The sequence below is a fragment of the Mirounga angustirostris genome, unplaced genomic scaffold, assembly GCF_029215605.1.
Source record: "Mirounga angustirostris isolate CCGP_5_RB_7025 unplaced genomic scaffold, mMirAng1.0.hap1 SCAF_11, whole genome shotgun sequence".
Taxonomy (NCBI): domain Eukaryota; kingdom Metazoa; phylum Chordata; class Mammalia; order Carnivora; family Phocidae; genus Mirounga; species Mirounga angustirostris.
This window is the reverse complement of record NW_026991719.1, coordinates 40,466,648-40,486,519: the sequence shown is the minus strand read 5'-3', so window position 1 is coordinate 40,486,519 and position 19,872 is coordinate 40,466,648. Positions and strand designations below refer to the sequence as shown.

At 41.0% G+C, this 19,872-nt stretch overlaps 1 protein-coding gene across 2 annotated transcripts in view; it reads left to right on the top strand.

The window, feature by feature from the left end:
- The window catches only part of SLC9A7 (solute carrier family 9 member A7), a 134,849-nt gene that overhangs the window by 18,370 nt on the left and 96,607 nt on the right, over positions 1 to 19,872 (top strand). The gene's annotated exons all lie outside the window — the stretch shown is intronic.

Here is a 19,872-nt window from a genome sequence, read left to right as displayed (position 1 = left end):
TTCCCCTTCAGGGGCTCCAGTTACCTGTATATTAGACCACTTCTAAGTTGTTACACAGCTCACTGGTGCCTTTTCATATTTTCAGATTATTTTTTTCCATGAGTTTCATTTTGGATGGTTCTTTTGCCATGGACTTAACTCATCTTTTTTTTTTTCCTGTAATAATCTAATCTGCCATTAATCGCATCCAATGTATTTTTTTAAAAAGATTTATTTATTTATTTGAGGGGGGAGAGGCAGAGGGAGAGAGAGTCTTAAGCAGATTTGGCCTTGAGTGCGGAGCCCGAGGCGGGGCTCGATCTCACGACCCTGAGATCATGACCTGAGCTGAAACCAAGAGTCGAGGCTTAACTGTGCCACCCAGGCACCCCCCCATCCACCATATTGTTCATCTTAGACATAGTTTTTATGCTCAGAAGTTCTTCCATATCTCTGCTTAACTTTTTGAACCTATGGAATATGTTACAATAATCGTTCTAATGCCCTTCCTTACCTGCTACTTCTAAAATTTGGGTCAGTTTCACTTGATTGATTGATTATCCTCCCAATTATGGGTTGCATTTTCCTGCCTCTTTGTATGTCTGCTAATCTTTAGCTGGATGCCAGACACTGTAAATTTTACCTTGTTAGATGCTGGACGTGTTTGTATTCCTAAAAATCATCTTGCACTTTGTTCCTAGATGCAGTTAACTTAACTTGAAAATACTTTGATCCGGGGCGCCCGGGTGGCTCAGTTGGTTGAGCAACTGCCTTCGGCTCGGGTCGTGATCTCGGGGTCCTGGGATCGAGCCCCGCATCGGGCTCCCTGCTGGGCGGGAAGCCTGCTTCTCCCTCTCTCACTCCCCCTGCTTCTGTTCCCTCTCTCGCTGTCTCTCTCTCTCTCTCTCAAATAAATAATCTTTAAAAAAAAAATACTTTGATCCTTCGGAGTCTTGCTTTCATGATTTGTTAGGTAGGTCTGGAGCAGTGCTGGTTGGTTATTCCCACGACCGAGGCAAGACCATCCTGGTTATTCTACCCAAATGTCCTGTGAATTGTGAGTTTTTCCATTCTGGCTAGTGAGGACAGGTACTGTCCCTGTAGCCAGGTATCATTCTCCCTAATCCTTTCAGATTGTTCTTTCTCCTCATCTGCATATGCTGATCTCTCCTGAATACCTGAGGGAGAGACCCTCTGTGGATCTTCAGGATTCTCTATTTAGGTCTCCTTGCTGGTCCTCTGTCCCATGAACTCTAGCTGCCTTTGTATGTAGACTCTCAGCTTTGTCAGTTTAGGGAGTTGGCTAGACTTTGTCCCAATTTCCCCTCCCTGTTTTGTGGCTTAGAAACTCTCTTAAGGCAGTAAGCTGAAGCAGTCATAGCACTCACCCCATTTTTCCCCCTCTCTCGGGGATCAGTTCTTCATTGCCTGATGTCTGGTGTCTTGAAAGCCATCATCTCATGTATTTCTTTGTTTTTGTTTCAGGCATGACGATAAATCCAGTCCCTGTTTCTCTGTCTTGTCTGGAAGTGGAAGCCTTCATTTCATAAAGGAGTTTTGGTCTTTGTTTTTTGTTTTGTTTTGTTTTGTTTTTTGGTCATTGTAACCCCCATTCACATACACTCTGTCTTTTGGTATTTATCTTTTTGCACTGTGGACTTTATATGTGTGTCTGTGTGTCTATGCAGTTACATGTGTTTGTATACACACAGACACACATTTACAACAAGTCTACCATGAACTGTCCTAGTCTAGGAATATGTTGGCTTCTGTACATTTTTGCTGTTGAGAGAACGGGGGAAAGAAACAGTTGCATTCATTAGCAGAGTACGCTGTGAATGAGTCCGAGTGATGCTCTTCAGTGGTATGAATGAGCGAATAGTCTCCTTTCAGTGGCAGTGTTCTGTGGAGTGTTTGTGATGGCACTGAAGAGAGACACCGTCAGGATGGTCATCTGTAGTGATTTTGATCCATTGTGGGGAAATCTGGTAAAGGGTGGAGCTCTGATGGCAAATGAAGTCTTCCCCGCCCACCCAGGAAAAAAGAGGCAAGTAGTTCAGTAGGGGGCATCTGTGAACCAAGGCATTGGAAGACCTGAAAAGCCAAACAGGGCGCACTGAAGCAATCTGGGGCTCAGCGACAGCAGGCAGCCACTGTCACCCCTAGGGCTGACACAGGGAGAAGGTAGCATTACAAGAGCCCAGGAATGAGGTCGCCTGGCAGGGATGGGAACTGCTGCCTGGTGAGACAGGGGACCCGGAGAGAGGGCTAACTGGTGGCAGCTTCAGCCATGGAGATCACATGGCCATTACTTGAGAGGGGGGAGGGACCGAGGGGACAGAAGGAGAGAGGGAGAGAGCCCAAGCATGTGCTCCTGCAGCAAAGAGATGGAGATACCCTGGCGTCTGTCCTCTCCCACTCCAGTCTCTCACCGTGCTGCCCATTGGACAAATCTCACTGGAAGCCACCTCGAAGGGGGCCTGGAACTGCAGTTTACTCGGGTTACCCCTTCCCTCCCCACCCTGTCCCCTGCCAATGTAGCAGAGCACGAAAGGGCAGAAAATGGATCTGAGGGCACAGAAGCCCGGGACTGGCATGGTGACCCTGGCTCAAATTAAAGGCCTATTCTGGTGTGCAGTGTATCCAATACCTGGATACGGCCCCAAAGGGAAGAGAAAAGCTGTGTGGTCAGGCTCAAAAGACCCACTATCCCTCTCAGCGGATGCTGGGGGGAAGGAAGCTAGGTGTTGAGGAACAGGCTGGATTTGCTGTGGTAATATATACCTAAAGGATGGGATGATGTAATTATGATAAACAGTCATTCACATTTGAAATGTTGAAGTATATGTGTTAAAAAAAAAAAAAAAAAACCCACATCGACTATTTTGGAAGCTTACCTATCAGTGCCCTTTGTATAGTATAATTGGCGTTATGATTTGACGTACATATTAATATTTGTAAGCAAGATGGTAGATATTTCTGTAACAATGTCTTTTTTTCATAGGGCCACCTTAACAGTGATACCCTAGGATATCTAAGCCCTTTTTTGATGAGTTCAGCCAGGGAAACTGCCTGTCAAGGGTGCTTATCTCTCTGAATCATGTTATTTAGTTTCATAGCAGTATCTCTTCAATTTCTATAATTCAGGTAGTGTTTGGAAAATCCTAATTAGAGTTGGGTTTCTGTAAAAGAGGACATCTTTAGGGGAGTAGGTCACTTAAGCACCTGCTGTGTTCTCAGTCTCCTCCGCTGGTATAGAGGGCCTGATCGGGCCAGTGACATAAGGGCAAAGGTGTGATGCAGGTTTGAGCATTTTCCTCTACCTCAAAAGGCCAAATGGGCATCAAGTATTTATGTGTTACAAGAACATATAAGTTTATGAAAACAAGTTCTTTCTTTCATTGGAATTATAGCAAGTCAGGTAAGAAAATCAGTTCTATCAAACTGATCAGAATCCTTGATTAGATACTAATACTATAGGAATTTCCCATCTCTCTATGTTTATCTGATTAATGAAACGTTCAGCGAATTGTTACTTAGTGCGTTGTAATTTGCTTGACATGGTTTTTCAGTATTTCAAATACCTAATCTTTGTGGGAAAGGGCTGAATATAAGATATAAGTACACTTGAAAAATGATAAACAGCCTTCTGGTTTCACCTGAGAGATGCAGACCGTAGAGCTCCCATCCTTACAACAAGAAAAAAGCTGGACAAATTGCAAACCCGTGACTTCTCTTGAATGCAACAGAAAACTGAGATTTCAGGGCCTACAGCTAACCCCAAATCAGGAGACATACAGGAGCTGCTGCGGGGGATAATAGGACTTGAGCATTTGCTTACCCAGGACAGACACTGCTGGATGTCATATAAACCAATAAGATTTTTTAAAAAAGATTTTATTTATTTATTTGAGAGAGAGATAACGAGAGAGAGAGCACAAGGAGGGGGGAGAGGGAGAAGCAGGCTCCCCGTGCCACCCAGGTGCCCCCTTATGATTTTCTTCATAACATTTCCTGTTCTCTAGTTATATAATGTATACGACATACAAAATATGTGTTAGTCTGTAGTAGACTACATTATTAGTAAAGCTTCTGGTCAACAGTAGGCTATTACGTTTTGGGGGAGTCAGAGGTTATACCTGGATTTTTGACTGCAGCGGTCGGTGCCCCAATGCCTGTGTTGTTCAAGAGTCAGCTGTTGCGAAACTCTAGAACACAGCCAGAAGAACTTAGAGAAGGGGAACTTACTGATGTAAATGAGCCAAGTGGTTGTGATGAAAAGTATGAAGGTTTCAGAGGAAGTGATGCTAGCAAAAAAAGAGTTCCTCGGGTTGAAGGACCATCTTAGAGATATTTCAAGACATTGAAAGTGCTAAGGATATAGTGTGGAAGCTGATCCTAACCTAGGAAGGAGTATGGCCATTTGCCATGGCATAGAAAAGATGCTTGCTCTGTATTGTAAGTTACAGGACAAGAAAAAGAAAGCAAGCACTGTTCAAACTACTCAATACGTATTTTTTTCACCAAAGAAATAGCTTTAGTTCTCAATATTTCTGATGTTTTACAGTGCACTGAATAAATATTAGTTTTACTATCTTTTCATTTTCTCTTTACATTTATAGCCAGAGTAAGAGTCTTTAATGTTTCGGCAAAGTTTTTTAAAGACCACAGGACAATTATATTTTTTCCCGTTGATTATTAAGATTGCTATTCTTCCTTTTTTTAAAAAAAAATTTTAAATAGAGAGCCCGCATGTGCATGCACACAGGCAGTGGGGGGAGGGGCAAAGGGAGCGGGAGAGAGAGACTCTTAAGCCACCCAGTGTGGACGTGGGGCTCAGTCTCACGACCTTGAGATCATGACCTGAGCCAAAATCAAGTGTCAGACGCTTAACCGACTGAGCCACCCAGGCACCCCAAGATTGCTTTTCATGCTTTCAGCCTGTATAGTCATTTTTGTGGTTCCCAGTACCATGCAGGACTGTCTACACTATTCAGCAATTAAAAAGAATGAAGTGCTGATTTCATGTTAAACATGGATGAACCTCAAAAACGTTATGCTAAATGAAAGAAGTCATACACAAAAGGACACCTACTGTGTGATTCCATTTAAGTGTAATATTTAGGAAAAAAACATAGAAACAGAAAATCTATTAGTGGTTGCCTGGGGCTGGGAGTGCACGTTGATATTAACTGTAAGTGGGTACCAAGGAATCTTACTGGGGTAATGGTGGTGATGGTTGCATAACTTGGTAAATTTGCTAACAAAGATTGAATTGTACACTTAAATTGGATGAATTTTATGGAATCAAAGTTGTTTTTTCTTAACAATGAAGGTGATGGGGCTCCTGGCTGGCTCAGTCTGTGGAGCGTGTGACTCTTAATCTCAGGGTTGTGAATTTGAGCCCCACATTGGGTGTGGAGCTTACCTAAAAATAAAATCTTTAAAAAAAAAATGAAGGTGAATATATATTCCCAAATAAACAAAGACTGAAATAATTTGTTTCTGGCAGATCTGCCTTAAAAGAAATACTAAAGGAAGTCTTTTAGGCTCAAAGGAAATGACATTGGACAACAACTCAAATGCACACAAGGAAATAAAGACTACTGGAAAAATGTAAATATATGGGTAACTATAAAAAACTGCATAAGTATATACATTTTTCTCTTTTGTTCTCTAAACTTTTAAAGAGACATAAAATTGAATTAAACAATAATTATAATGCCGTACTGTTAGCTTTGTAGCATATACAGATGACATTTTAAGATACTAGCATGAAGGAGGTATGTGAAAATGGAGCTAGGATCGAAGAAAGTTTCAATTTCATTAATTCCTTTTTTTTTTAAGATTTTATTTATTTACTTGAGAGAGCAAGCGCGCGAGAGAGAAAGCACGAGTGGGGAGGAGGGGCAGAAGGAGAGGGAGAAGCAGGCCCTCTGCTGAGCAGGGAGCTGGACTCGATCCCGGCATCCCAGGATCATGACCTGAGCCGAAGGCAGACGCTTAACCGACTGAGCCACCCGGCGGCCCCAATTTCAATAATTCCTTACTGGAATTAAATTAGCATCACACTGAAGTAGACTGGAATGAAGATAACTATTATAATCCCTAGAGCAACCACTATGAAAACAAAAAAAAACCCTCAAAAATATAGTGAAAGAAAACCCAAAGGAATTGAAATTATACATACACCCGGATATAGATACGTACACAGAAAGTGCAGACATGCATGCGTGTGCCCAAAGGAGGCAGTGGAAAAGTAGCAAAGATCCAAAATGACATGAAACATCTAGAAAATCAATAGCAAATATGGCGGTCATGAATCCAACCATTAAATGTGACTGGATGAAACACTGCAGTCAAAAGGCAGAAATGGTCACACTACAAAAAAAATAAAAAACCCTGAGATTCAACTATATGCTGTCTAAAAGAGACCCGCCTTAGGTAAGCGTTTCTCAACCTTGGCACTGTTGAAATTTCGGACTGGGTAATTCTTTGTTGAGGGGGTATTCTATGCATTGTACGGTATTTAGTAGCATTCCTGGCCTTTATAATATGTCAGTAGTAGCCATGCAGTTGTGATAACCAGAAATTTTTCCAGCTATTGCAAATGTCACATGGGGGGCGTAATTGCTCCCAGCTGAGAAGCAGTGCTTTAGGTTAAAACACACACACACACACACAGTAAAAGATGGAAAAATACATGCCAGCTAACACTAATCATAAAAGCACTTGAGTAACTATATTAATATCAGGACAGACTCGAAGACAAGAAGTATTGTTATAGACAAAGAGGGACACTTTATAATGCCATCAGAAAGATAGAGAAATCATGAAAAAGTGAAGGTATACACACCTAAAAACAGAGCCCCCAAACACATGAAGCAAAAGCTGACAGACTTGAAAAGACAGATATGCAATTCAACAATAATGGGTAGGGACTTCTGTACCCCTTTCCCAATAATTGAAAGAACAACTAGATAAAAAGTCAGGAAGGTTATAAAAGATTTGAATGTCATCATCAACCTGCTTGACCTTCTAACTGGCATTTATAGAACAAAACAACAGCAAAATATACATCCTTTTAAAGCACACATGGAACATTCTGCAGAATAGATTCTATGCTTGGCCATAAAAAATGTCCTTATTAAATTTTAAAAGATTGAAATCATACAAAGAATGTTCTCTGACCTCAAAGGAATTAAAATCGGACTGAACAACAACCAAAGAAATTTGGTAAATATCCAAATAGTCTTTTTAGTTTTATAGCCTGTATATATAGCCCTTAATAATATATTTAGTCTTGCCTGTTTTTGCCCTTCCTGAGTCTTATATATGTGTGTGTATATGTATATATGTATTTATATATAAATATATATGTTATATATATATATTTTTTTTCTTTTCGGATACATGGTACAAGTATAAAAGCAAATTTAGGAGAGACACACTGAAAAAGGTATACCCTATCTATCCCCTTCTACCCATTTCTCCTTGACATTGTAGTAACCACTTTTGTTAGTTAATTGTTTGATCTTGTGTTTCTTTTCTTAAATAAAAGCAAATACAAATATATGTTCTAATTTCCACCTTTCTCTGCATGAGGGATTATAGTACAGTGTCCTATAGTGTACCTGGGCTTTTCATTTAAGTTATCCTGGAAGTGTTGCCACATTAGATCAAAGAAGTCTTCTTCATTCTTCTCTTTTATAGCTGCAAGGTATTCTGTTGTGTGGAGGTATCATAATTTAGTCCTTTGTTGATGGACCGTAGGGTTGTTTCCAGTCTTCTTGTAATCAAACAATAGTGCACCGGATAAACCTGACCATTTTATCCATGTGTGGTTGTCTCTGTGGGATAGATTCCTAGAAGTGGGATTGCTGGATGAAAAGGTAAATACATTTGCAATTTTGGATGATATTGCCAGATTCTTATTAGAAGTTGTACCATTTTTCACTCTTACCAGCAATGTCTTGCCAACAAGGTCTGTTGTCAAACTTTTGGATTTTTGTCAATTTGAGAGATAAGGATGTGGTCTCAGTGTTGATTTAATTTGTATTGCTCTTATAAATAATATCTTTTCAAACGCTTAAGAGCCATTTGTATTTTTCTATGAATTATGTATTTATATTCTTGGCCTATTTCTACAGACTTGTCTTTTTCTTGATTCTAGGAGCTTTTTATACTTTTTGTGCTTAGGGAGATTAGCCCTTTATCTGTGATGCGTTGCAATTTTATTTTTTCAATTTGTCTTAAAAAAAAAAAAAAAGCCTTTATGTGTTTCTCCCTCTTACAAGCTTGTTGTTGCTGTCAAGTAGTTGAAATTTTCCAATTTTTTTTTTTTTTAAGATATCTGGACTTCATCATTAAAAAGGTACTCCCCAGGGGCGCCTGGGTGGCTCAGTCGTTAAGCATCTGCCCTCGGCTCAGGTCATGATCCCCGGGTCCTGGGATCTAGCCCCACATCGGGCTCCCTGCTCGGCGGGAAGCCTGCTTCTCCCTCTCCCACTCCCCCTGCTTGTGTTCCCTCTCTCGCTGTGTATTTCTCTGTCCGATAAATAAAATGTATAAAAAAAATAAAAAGTCTGTATTGAGCCTGCTGGTTGGAGATGCCTTCTCTATCATACTAAATACCTGTATGCATTTCTGGACTTTCTCTGCTGGTCCATTGGTATGCCTCTGTGCATGAATTAATGCCACCGATATTGTGCCAAATATTAATTAGTACCAATGGTTGAGGCCTTTCGAGTATTTTAAAATCTGGTAGGGCTAATGCCCCCCATGGCTCATTCCCCCCCACCCCAAGTTTTCTTGGTTCTTCTTGTGTGCTTAGTTTTACAGATGACTCTATAATTGGCTTGTCTCGTTCCTGTCCAAAGGCCTATTGGCATTTTTATTGGAAGAGCACTGGATTTAGGAATCAGTGTGGGAAGAAAAATTTTTACAGTGTTGATTCTTCCTATTCAGGGGTTTCATGTTCCTTTCCATTTTTCAGGACTGTTGCGTTCTTCAGGAGTGTTTTTGAGTTTTCCTCTTAAGTTTTACACATTTCTGGTAAACCTTATTCCTAGATATTTTATGTTTTTGTTACTATTATAAATGAGGTTTTCTTGTCCATTATATCTTTAAACTGTATCGTTGTTCTGGGTTTCTTTTCTCTTAAATTTGCTTAGCCACATTTTTTTTATTTGCTTTAATCTCATTTTAATAGCCCAGGATATTTCCTGAAAATTGCCAAATGCTTTTTACTGTATTTCTGCCTTGTAATGAAGTAGCTTGAAAATTAATGTAAAAAAATCAAAGTACTGAAAATGAATTAGGGTTTCTAGTGTAAATGTTGGTAATGGTGGGATTTATCATAGGTGCTTGAAGACAGAGGAGGCTGAACCCAGAGTGTATTTTGACATTGGTTTGGTGGAGGCTGGCTGATCATGAACCAGAACTTGAAACCCTGAAAGTTAACAGACTGATCACTTGTATTAAGGGTACACTGAATAACTATTTTGCCTACTTGTTGAATGGCAAGTGTTAATCAGTATTTGGCCAAGACCAAACCAAAATATCACCAGCTTAGAGTGAACCTCTGAGAGAAATAAAATTGCAGTTTTATTCAGGAATTCATAATTAATTGCAATTTTATTAAAAATGTCAGTAGGGGCACTTGGCTGGCTCAGTGGGGGGAGCATGTGATTCTTGATCTCAGGTTTGTGGGTTCAAGCCCCATGTTGTGTGTAGAGATTACTTAAAAAAATAAAATCTTTAAAATAAATGTCGGTAATCATATTTTTATTTGTTAATTGCTTTTTTAAATTTTATTTTTTAAGTAATCTCTACACCCAATGTGGGGCTCAAACTCATAACCGTGAGATTGAGAATTATATGCTCTACTGATTGAGCCAGCCCCAGTAGTCATATTTTTAAAGTTTGACACTACAGAACATAACTTCTTAGCACTCTCAGCTGCTGGATTGCATGGGAGTTCCTAAGGTCATGTGAGTGTAATACCAGAGAGATAACTACACATTAAATGCAACTCTAAAAGTTTGTTTTGTGATATTATGAATGGTATTGCGCCAGACAATTCTAAAGAGGTTAGAATTATGTTACAATCAAATATCTATTATTCTATCTTATATTGTTAAAGTTTTAGACATTTGTTGATGTCTAAATAACAAATATATTGTTTTTCTTAGTGATTGCACTCTTAATTCATGAATTCATTCAAATATTCGCTGTCTGTTTACTTATTTCTTGACATACTCCTTTTTAAAAGCCAGGTTTATTGAGGTATACCATATATACAATAAAATTCATTCCTTTTAAGTACACAGTTTGATGAGTTTTGACATACGTATACACTTACGTGACCACCACCAGCGTCAAGATCTGGAACGTTTCTATCCCCCCGAAAAGTCCTCATGCCCTCGTCTTACTCTAGCCCTTGGTAACTACTGATCTGTTTTCTGTCACTACACTTTTGCCTTTTCTAGAACTTCATGTAAATGAAATCATATCTTAGGTAACCTTTTGTGTCTCGCTTCTTTCAGTTAGCGTAATACTTTTGTGATTTATCCATGTTGTCGTGTGTTATCAATACTTTGTTCCTTTTGTATTGCTGAGCAGTATTCCGCCGTGTGGATGTATCACAGTTTACTTACACATTCCCCATTCGTTGAACATTTGGGTTGTTTTCAGTTTTGGGTATTATAAATAAAGCTGCTGTGAACATTTGCCTACACATCTTTGTGTGGGCATGTGTTTTCATTTCTGTTGGATAAATACCCAAGAGAGATTTCTGGGTTGCATGGTAAGTGTATGTTTAATTTTATAAAAACCTGGCAACCTTTTTGCAAAGGGACTGAACATTTTTGTATTCCCAGCAGCAGTGCATAAATTTCCAATTGCTCTACATTCTTACCAACTTTTGTTATTTAGAAATTTTTTAATTTTAGCAATTCTAGTGTGAAGTGGTATTTTTATTGTTGTTTTAATTTGCATTTCCCTAATGACTAATGATGTGGAGTATCTTTTGTTTCTTTTTTTAAAATTGTATTTTAGGGGGTGCCTGGGTGGCTCAGTCCGTTAAGCATCTGACTCTTGATTTTGGCTCAGGTCATGATCTCAGGGTCGTGAGGTCGAGCCCCATGTCGGGCTCTGAGCCCAGCGCTTAAGATTCTCCCTCACCCTCTCCCTCTGCCCCACCCCTCTTCTCCCTCTCTAAAAAAAAAAAAATAATAATAAAATTGTATCTTAAATTCCAGTATAGTTAACATACAGTGTTGTAATAGTTTCAGGTGTACAATAGAGTGATTCAACACTTCCATACAACACCCAGTGCTCATCAGGACTAGTGCCCTCCTTAATCCCCATCCCCTATTTCACCCATCCCCCCCCACACCCCTCCGCTGTGGAGCATTTTTTCTTATGCCTATTCGCCATCTGTATACCTTCCATAGTGCTCTGTTCATACTTTTGGTCCATTTTTAATCTTTTTTTGGGGGGGTCTTATTGGGCTGCATTTTTTTGTATTTTCTGGGTACAAATCCTTTATCAGATAAGTGGTTCACAGTATTTTCTCCCTGTGGCTTGTCTTTTCATTTCCTTAACACTGTCTTTGGAAGAGTAGAAGTTTTAGATTTTGATAAAGTCCAGTTTATCAGTTTTTTTCCTTTATGGTTTGTACTTTTTGTGTCAATCTTAATACATTCTTAATAAGTTAACTGTTTTGTATATAAAATTAATGGCTCTCACGTCATTAATCAGTACTTTCTTCATAGAATAATAAAGGATCCATTGTTCAAGAGAGTGATAGAATTTCTACACATAAAACACATAAGGCAATCTGCACTCCAAGTTATAAATAGACTGAATAGTAAGCACAAATGCCATGCCTTGTTTGTATTACTCATGTTGTGACGCTGGTCACATGTGATACCATCATGTAGCCATTGGTCACGAACAGTTAAGGCATACCAAACATGACATTGCGAGAGACATTCAGTTACTTCTGAAGACCAAAGCTGATTTTTGTCTAAGTCAAACTTTGGGATATCCCTAATTTATATTGATTGCTTTTTTAACTGAAGTATCGTTGACACACAACATTACATTTGTTTCAGGCGTACAACATAGCAATTGGACAAGTCTATACCTTATGCTGTGCTCCCCACAAGGGTAGCTACCATTTGTCACCATACGATGCTAGTACCAGACCAGTGACTGTGTATGACTGTATTCCCTATGCTGGACCTTTCATCCCTGTGACTCATTCATTCCATAACTGGAAGCCTGTATCTCCCTCCCTGCTTCACCTGCTTTGCCCAGCCCCCGCCCCCATTGATTGTTTTTGTGTGTGTGTGTGTTTATTTTGGTATTGTCTATTAATTAGAGATTTCAATCTTCCCATAAAAGACCCAAGTGAGCCCAATCATGATTTTCACAAAATTAAGCCATATTGAATACTCAAGCCTTTGTGACTATTTACTGTACAGGGATACAGACCTTATTCACAGGGACTGCTATGGGAACGCGATGTGGAAGGGGTTATTAAGAAATGAGCTTTATGATCCCTCTGGGGCTGCTGCTTCCTCCTCTGGGAAGTGTGAGAGGGGTTTGGATGAGGCCTGTGGTCTTCAACATTTCTTGTGTGTCCTCACTGTTGTTCAGGTAATTGAGACTTTGAATATTGCGTAACTTTCCTTCAGTGTAGCAGAATAATTGTGACTCACCTTTATTAGTTGCTTAAATGTAGTTAATGTTTTTGCTGATTTTTTTAGTATTTAAGAGAGTATGCTAGGGTGCCACATATGGGAAGAAGAAACAAAGAAAAGGTTTCTGCCCCTGATGAGTCGATACACTGAGTGGATCACAAGTATGTACAGCGCGCCAAAATCCAGGTCCGGCTGTGTGGCTGAGGTTAGAGCATGTGGGAATCAGCTGTAGGACATAATACAGGGGTGAGTGCTATGACTGCTTCAGCTTACTGCCTTAAGGTCATTCTCAGGCGGGCCTAAATCCTGTAGCCAGGTATCATTCTCCCTAATCCTTTCAGATTGTTCTTTCTCCTCATCTGCATATGCTGATCTCTCCTGAATACCTTGGTCTGCCATACTCTGTGTCTGCCTCAGTTGTTGTATGGAGCTATGAATTGGTGTGTGGGCTTTTGGCCTGCGTGAGGGTGGTATACAGAATTGCTGGGAAAGGGGGCTGTGGCTTCTCTGTATCAACAAGCGGTGTGGGTGAGGGGATAGAAGAAGCTGCGTACTTGGGGGGCTCCTGTGCTCCCCATGGAGATGGAGCTTCTGTCCCCCATGTATTTCCAGTCCTGTATCCTTCTCTGAAGGTGAGTACATGTTATAGTAACTGAAAACCTGTTTGGGTCCTGGGAGCCTAGTTGCTGGCTTGAACCCATCATGGTTTGGAGCGAAAGGTTAGCAGTACAAGTTGGGGAGATGCCTTTAGAGAGGTTGCGTTGGGGAGAATGGGAACCGGAATCGGGGCTATAGCAGTGAGAAGGTGAGAGGTGAACATCTGCGTCGGTGGAAAGCACTGAGACTTCTGCTCACAGTTCTAGCAGATAGTGTAGGGCAGAAGGGAGACCAGAACTCCAGCTGTAGCTCTGGTAAGAGGTCCACATGGGGCCAGGGGCTCTTCCTAGTTGTGTGAACATTATAATTTTTTTAAAAATTTAACAGTGCTTGATATATGCCAAGTACTATTCCAGGTACTTTATTTCCTCCATTAATTCCTCATACCAACTCTTTACTGGTTACAGAACGGCAAGGCACAAAGAAGTGGAGCAGCTTAGTCAGTGGTGAGGCTCAGATTTGAACTCGGGCAGTCTGGCTCCAGTATCCCTGCTCTGAGCCCTTCCAGTTCCTCTAGCTTCTATCCGCATTCTTCCTCGTAGGAAAGGAGTGGAATAGTTTCTTTTCAAAAATGTCATTGTTGGGGACGCCTGGGTGGCTCAGTCGGTTAAGCGTCTGCCTTCGGCTCAGGTCGTGATCCTAGGGTCCTGGGATCGAGCCCCACATCGGGCTCCCTGCTCAGTGGGAAGCCTGCTTCTCCCTCTCCCCCTGCCCCTGCTTGTGTGCTCTCTCTTTCTCTCTCTGTCAAATAAATAAATAAAATCTTTTTAAAAAAATGTCATTGTTGGTCACTGATTCAGAACGCTCATGCAGGTGACAGCCCCCCAGGGTCATGTCATTGGGCAGTGTCTGGGAGCACGGATTCCTAAAACACTGCCTGAGTGAGGAGAGCACCTCCCCTTTGGCTTGTACGCCTCCCCGTCCCACTACCAGGGAAGCCCCCGTGTTACAGTTGTAGGACCCCACTTCACATCTGTTGACCCCCCCCTGCCCCCCGCTATTGTGACAGGCCCATCTTCAAAATTCCTGGGATCAGAAGGCACATTTCCCCCTCCTCTTGGGTCTTTAGAGCCTTTGTAGGGCTCGCAGTTGTGATGTCCCCGCAGTCTCCTGCTTTGCCTTTGCAGAGGGGAGCAAGTGAGTTTGCTTTGGGAGGAAACCCAGGCAAAGGTCTGAGCAATGGGCGTGCACTTGGGGCTTGCTCAGGGGTTCAGACGTTACTTGGTCATAGTTTTTGGCCCTTTCTTGGAAGCAATCCTCAATGTTAACACCCGGGCTGTCCCACCCAGGCCCTTTATTCATAGCAAAGAAAGCAAATTGTTCCTTTTCGGGGACGAGCCTTATAATACATGAACTATCACGTTACCTCTTATGTGAAGTCTCCCAGTTACGTGTGGTCACGATTTATGTATTTTATTTTTCCTTCTTTTGCTGGGTGGGTAGATCGAAATAGCTCTCTCATCATGATTTTTATTCTTTGCTACAAAGCAGTGATTCGGTTTCTAGGTCGACATTGTCAGCAGCCTGATGTTTTATCACAGGGCACCAGCTTGCTCACATTGCTGGCTGAGCAGACAGCTGAAATACACTGAGCGAGCTGTTGTTATTTTCACCGTCCTACTTTGTATCAAATGAAGCATGACAGGTCCCACTCTGTGACCGAAGCTGTGCGTATCAGTTGTTTCCATGCAGCGGCCTAAAATGACAGAAGGTTACCCTGCTTACCGGGGACGAATCTTCTGGAGGTTTCCCCCACCCCTCTGCTTTGAGCCCACAACAGAACGTGTGTGTGTGGCATCTAGTGAATTACAGCCCCACTGTCGCAGTGACCTGCTGGCACAAAGAAGGACTGCCTTTGTCCCACAGGAAGTTTTGGAGCTCTCAAATCATCTGCCTCAGGTCATGTTTCATGGTTTTATTGGAATAGGTGCCTGTGAAGACTGTGATCAGCATCCATCTCTCATCTGGTTGCTGTCTTTAATACTCCAGTTCTTTATGTGTAATGCCTAAATCAGGCATCAGAAATGGGGTTGATGAAACTCTTTTTCTTTCCTTCACAGAATTTTAGTTTTTACAATTAACCTTAGAATAATTCAAGTAACTATGGTTTGGGGAGGAAACAGTTCTCACTTGTGCATGAAAAACTCTGTTACTCTGCATTGTGCTCCATTTTTCTGGAAATAACTATTAGCTAGATTAACAAGCATCATCACAGAAACAAAGTGGTTCTTTAAAAGCCATAGATTACTGCTTTTATATTTACAAAAACCATAAACAGGCATTTCTCCCGTAACAGGAGGGTTTAAACAGATGTTTAAGCATTAAGGCAGTAACGATTCTAAAACATAATGAAAATCCAAGTTCAGGCTTTATGTTTGTTTCAAAACCCATATTCACAGGCTACTTCTGTGCAAGTGGAACACCTTTGCATTTTGGGGCCAAGTGCTATTTAAGGATATTGTTGACCCTGGTACACAGTTACCCCCCTGTAAAAAAAAAAAAAAAAAAAAAAAAACAGGCAAATTTTCTTAGAGCACAGGATCATCAAAATAGATTTTTAGGGGGCGTCTGGGTGGCTCAGTTGGTTAAGCATACAACTCTTGGTTTCAGCTCAGGTCATGATCTCATGGGTTGTGGGATCAAGCCCCACATGGGGCTCCTTGCTCAGCAGGGAGTCCGCTTGAAAGACTGCTCCTCCCCCTGCTCGTGTTCTCTCTGTTTCTCTCTCTAAATAAATCTTTAAAAAAATAGATTTTTGATTTATCAACCCTTAGACTAGAATGTAAACCCATGTTTAATCTAGTGTTTGGACAATTAATAGTTCAAACCATGAGGTTATATGTTGAGACTGAGGATGTGGGAAGCAAAGTTGAAAAAAAAGTGCTTCTCACTGGTGAATGTCACCAATTGCCTCCACTAACTGCACTTACCACAGTACATCATCATCTCTTCTCCTCCCTACCTTCACTAGCTCATTCGGCCCGTGAAGGCAAGCCCCTTGATTGCCTTGTTCATGATTGCTCAAATATCAGTTGCAGGAGAGTCTCGATAAGTCTCCGGTGGGCTGGTGGTGAGATGTGGAAAGGAGGGTCTTCTCTCTCAACCCTGGGCCTTTGCTTTGGAACACGCTGTGTTGTGATCATTATAACCACTTAAAACTGTGTAGCATCTGAAGATGACTCTGTAGGAAATTGAATTTTGAGGCAAACTTAATTTATGTCTTAGAAGCTTAATGGGTGACGTTTATTTTTTTATTTCTTTATTTTTTAATGGGTGACATTTAAAAAAAAAAAGAGAGAGAATCATTTACTTCTAGCTTGGAAGCCAGAGAAATCAGAGGCTGAGGGATGTGCCCTTTTCCCTCAGTCTCTTCTCTTGCAGCTCTGACTTCTATCCAGGACAACATGACATTTGCATCTTTGAAAATTCCACTGTTCTGCTGGCTGATTAGAGTGGTAAAGTGGAAACATGCCTCGTGTGTTCTCTGCCATTCTGGAGAATTAATCAGTAAAGTCTCTTTCTGGCAATTCTCATTAAATGACTTAATTTTAGAAATGGAAAGAGCCTTATCTATTGGAGCACTTGAATCTAAGCAGATTACTATATTAAAACTCTACTACGAATAAAAACTGTTTCCTGGAATTTTGTAAGACCAACTCAAAGTTAAATCAAACTATATCTTCAGATAGAATCACAAAGATCATCAATACAGTCAGAAAATGTATTTTTTGTTAAGATTTTATTTATTTGAGAGAGAGAGAGAATGAGAGACAGAGAGCACGAGAGGGAAGAGGGCAGAGGGAGAAGCAGACCCCCTGCTGAACAGGGAGCCCGATGCGGGACTCGATCCCGGGACTCCAGGATCATGACCTGAGCCGAAGGCAGTCGCTTAACCAACTGAGCCACCCAGGTGCCCGAAAATGTATTTTTTTTAAAGATTTTATTTATTTGACAGAGAGAGACACAGCGAGAGAGGGAACACAAGCAGGGGGAGTGGGAGAGAGAAGCAGGCTTCCCACTGAGCAGGGAGCCTGATGCAGGGCTCGATCCCAGGACCCTGGGATCATGACCTGAGCTGAAGGCAGTCGCTTAACCAACTGAGCCACCCAGGCGCCCGAAAATGTATTTTTTTTAAAGATTTTATTTATTTGACAGAGAGAGACACAGCGAGAGAGGGAACACAAGCAGGGGGAGTGGGAGAGGGAGAAGCAGGCTTCCCACTGAGCAGGGAGCCTGATGCGGGACTCGATCCCAGGACCCTGGGATCATGACCTGAGCTGAAGGCAGACGCTTAACCACTGAGCCACCAAGGCGCCCCCAGAAAATGTATTTTTGAACCTTTGTTATTATCGTTGTATGAATTTGGACCAGAGGTGATCAGTCTTGTGGGAATGGGTGATTTGAAGTCCTTTGTTCAGGCCATTTATTCTTTAGTTTGGATTTCCTTGTACCAGGAGAGCTCACCTTTACCATCTACTCATGTGATGCTTCCCACCACTGTTTTTGAGAGATTGTGCTGTGGGAATTCAGGATATAGACTTGTCAGTCTAAATGTATAGGTGGTTTTTGCTCTGACAGATCATCTCAGAGATCCCCAGGGTTTATTTGGATGATATGTTCCAATAGATAAGGTTCCTCTTCTTTTCTCTTTTCTTCTCTTGTCTTCATTTTTCTTTTCTATTCTCTGCCAATGCTGTGAGGGAGGTCTTGGATGACAGTATCGCCACGATGATAGTAAGGCGTGTGCAGGGAACTCTGAAGTGGTGAAGGTGATGAGTGTTTATGTGTGAGGGGCAGATGATGGTAAGACGTGAAATTGGAGAGAGGGGCAGATTTGCCAGGTCTTTGTGGTCCTTGGATGCCATGTTTCCATGGGCAGTGACGTCAGAATTTTAAGCAGGGCTGTGGCGCGACTAGTCTTATTTATGTGAGTCAGAGAAATTAGTCGGGTAGAGAATGGATGATTAGGAAACCTGGTGAGATGCAGGGAGGACAGTTAAGGAATTATTGTGGAAAGTCCAGGCAGGAGACTTGAACCAGAGTAAAGACGGTAAATTGGATTGGGGATGAGTGGGGAGAATGCTTGGGAGGTAGGGTTGGCAGGACCGGGAAAGGAAAGGACGTGGCACTTGGTGGTGCCAAGCTTTTGTGCTAGAATGAGGTAATCGTGCAAATGCTTGAACTGGAGCTGTTTTCTGAGGAAAATCTTGTTTGTGATTTTAGAACTTCTCTTCAGCAGGCAAGATTTTTGATTTTTTTTTTTTTTTTTGTAGCAAATAGCTTTACAACTGACACACCTGGAAAGTGTAGCTTTGTAGAGCTTTGAAATGACCAGATAATGAAGTCCTCAGTAATGACCGTAGTCATGTTAGTCATTCATCTTGCTCAGGTCAGAAGTCTCGCTGAAAATACTGGTGCTTGCAAAAGGAATGTTCTTAGAGAATATATTACTTATTATTTCTTCAAAAATTAATTTTAGCCCAAACATCAGGAAATGATAGATTGGACCATATAATATTGCCCTCCAATAGTCCATCCACAGAATTGCCCGTATAGAACCAAACTAACATTATGCCTTTAGTTTTCTCTGAGGGCTACTTATTTGTGGAATGCCTTTGCATTTTGGAGAAAAATGTTCTTAAAGCTATTGTTGACCTTTGGTGTGACTCCCCTCTCCCCAGTTTCTACAAAAACCCCGAGACAGAATCTCCTTAGAGCACAGGACCAACAGAGTCATTTTGTGATTTATCAACACTTAGGCTAGAATAGGAAACTCCTGTTTATTCTCGTGTTTTCCATTTTGCTCTTGTCAGAAAAATGCACAAAGCTTTAAGCTTATTTTCTATGGTTTCCCTCAGATAACTTTTTTGATTACAGCTTTTCTTTTGTCCTTTGTCTCACTGTGTTCATTGATGTTTTAACTGGATTTGTGTTTCTACTTTAACCAGTTGGAATAATATTTAAAGTTTATTTTTAAGGAGAATGAAAATTTGGGATGACCCTATATCAGTATTTATTAGGATGTTTAAGAGGACTGCTTAGATTTCCTTGAACAGCTAATTTTTTCTTAATGACATTAAAATACTTTATTATCCAAACATAATAGAAATTAAATGAAATATTAAAGTGATTTTGTGGTACTATATGGAACTTGTAGTCATTTGACCCCTTGTATAATTCATATCAATAATATATGTATCCATTTTATAGCACTTGGAGAACCATTTGAGCATTTTCCAGGAATATAGGCTGCAGTTACAACTTTGCTTTTTATTTTATACATAGCTCCTGTTCGCAGTGCTGAAGAATGTGACACCCCCTTCCCAATTATTTCATTATTTCTGTGGGAAAATGCAATTAGATTATTCTGGTGACTGTGTTTTTGCATAGCTCATGTGACCAGATGTCCAGGATGAGAACCAAGCCTAGGGTTTTTGTTTAGTTTCTGTCCTGGGCAGCCCTCATCCTTTTGATCAGGTTTCTGGCTTTATCTGGAAGCCAACTGACTTTAGGACAAGGTGATTTT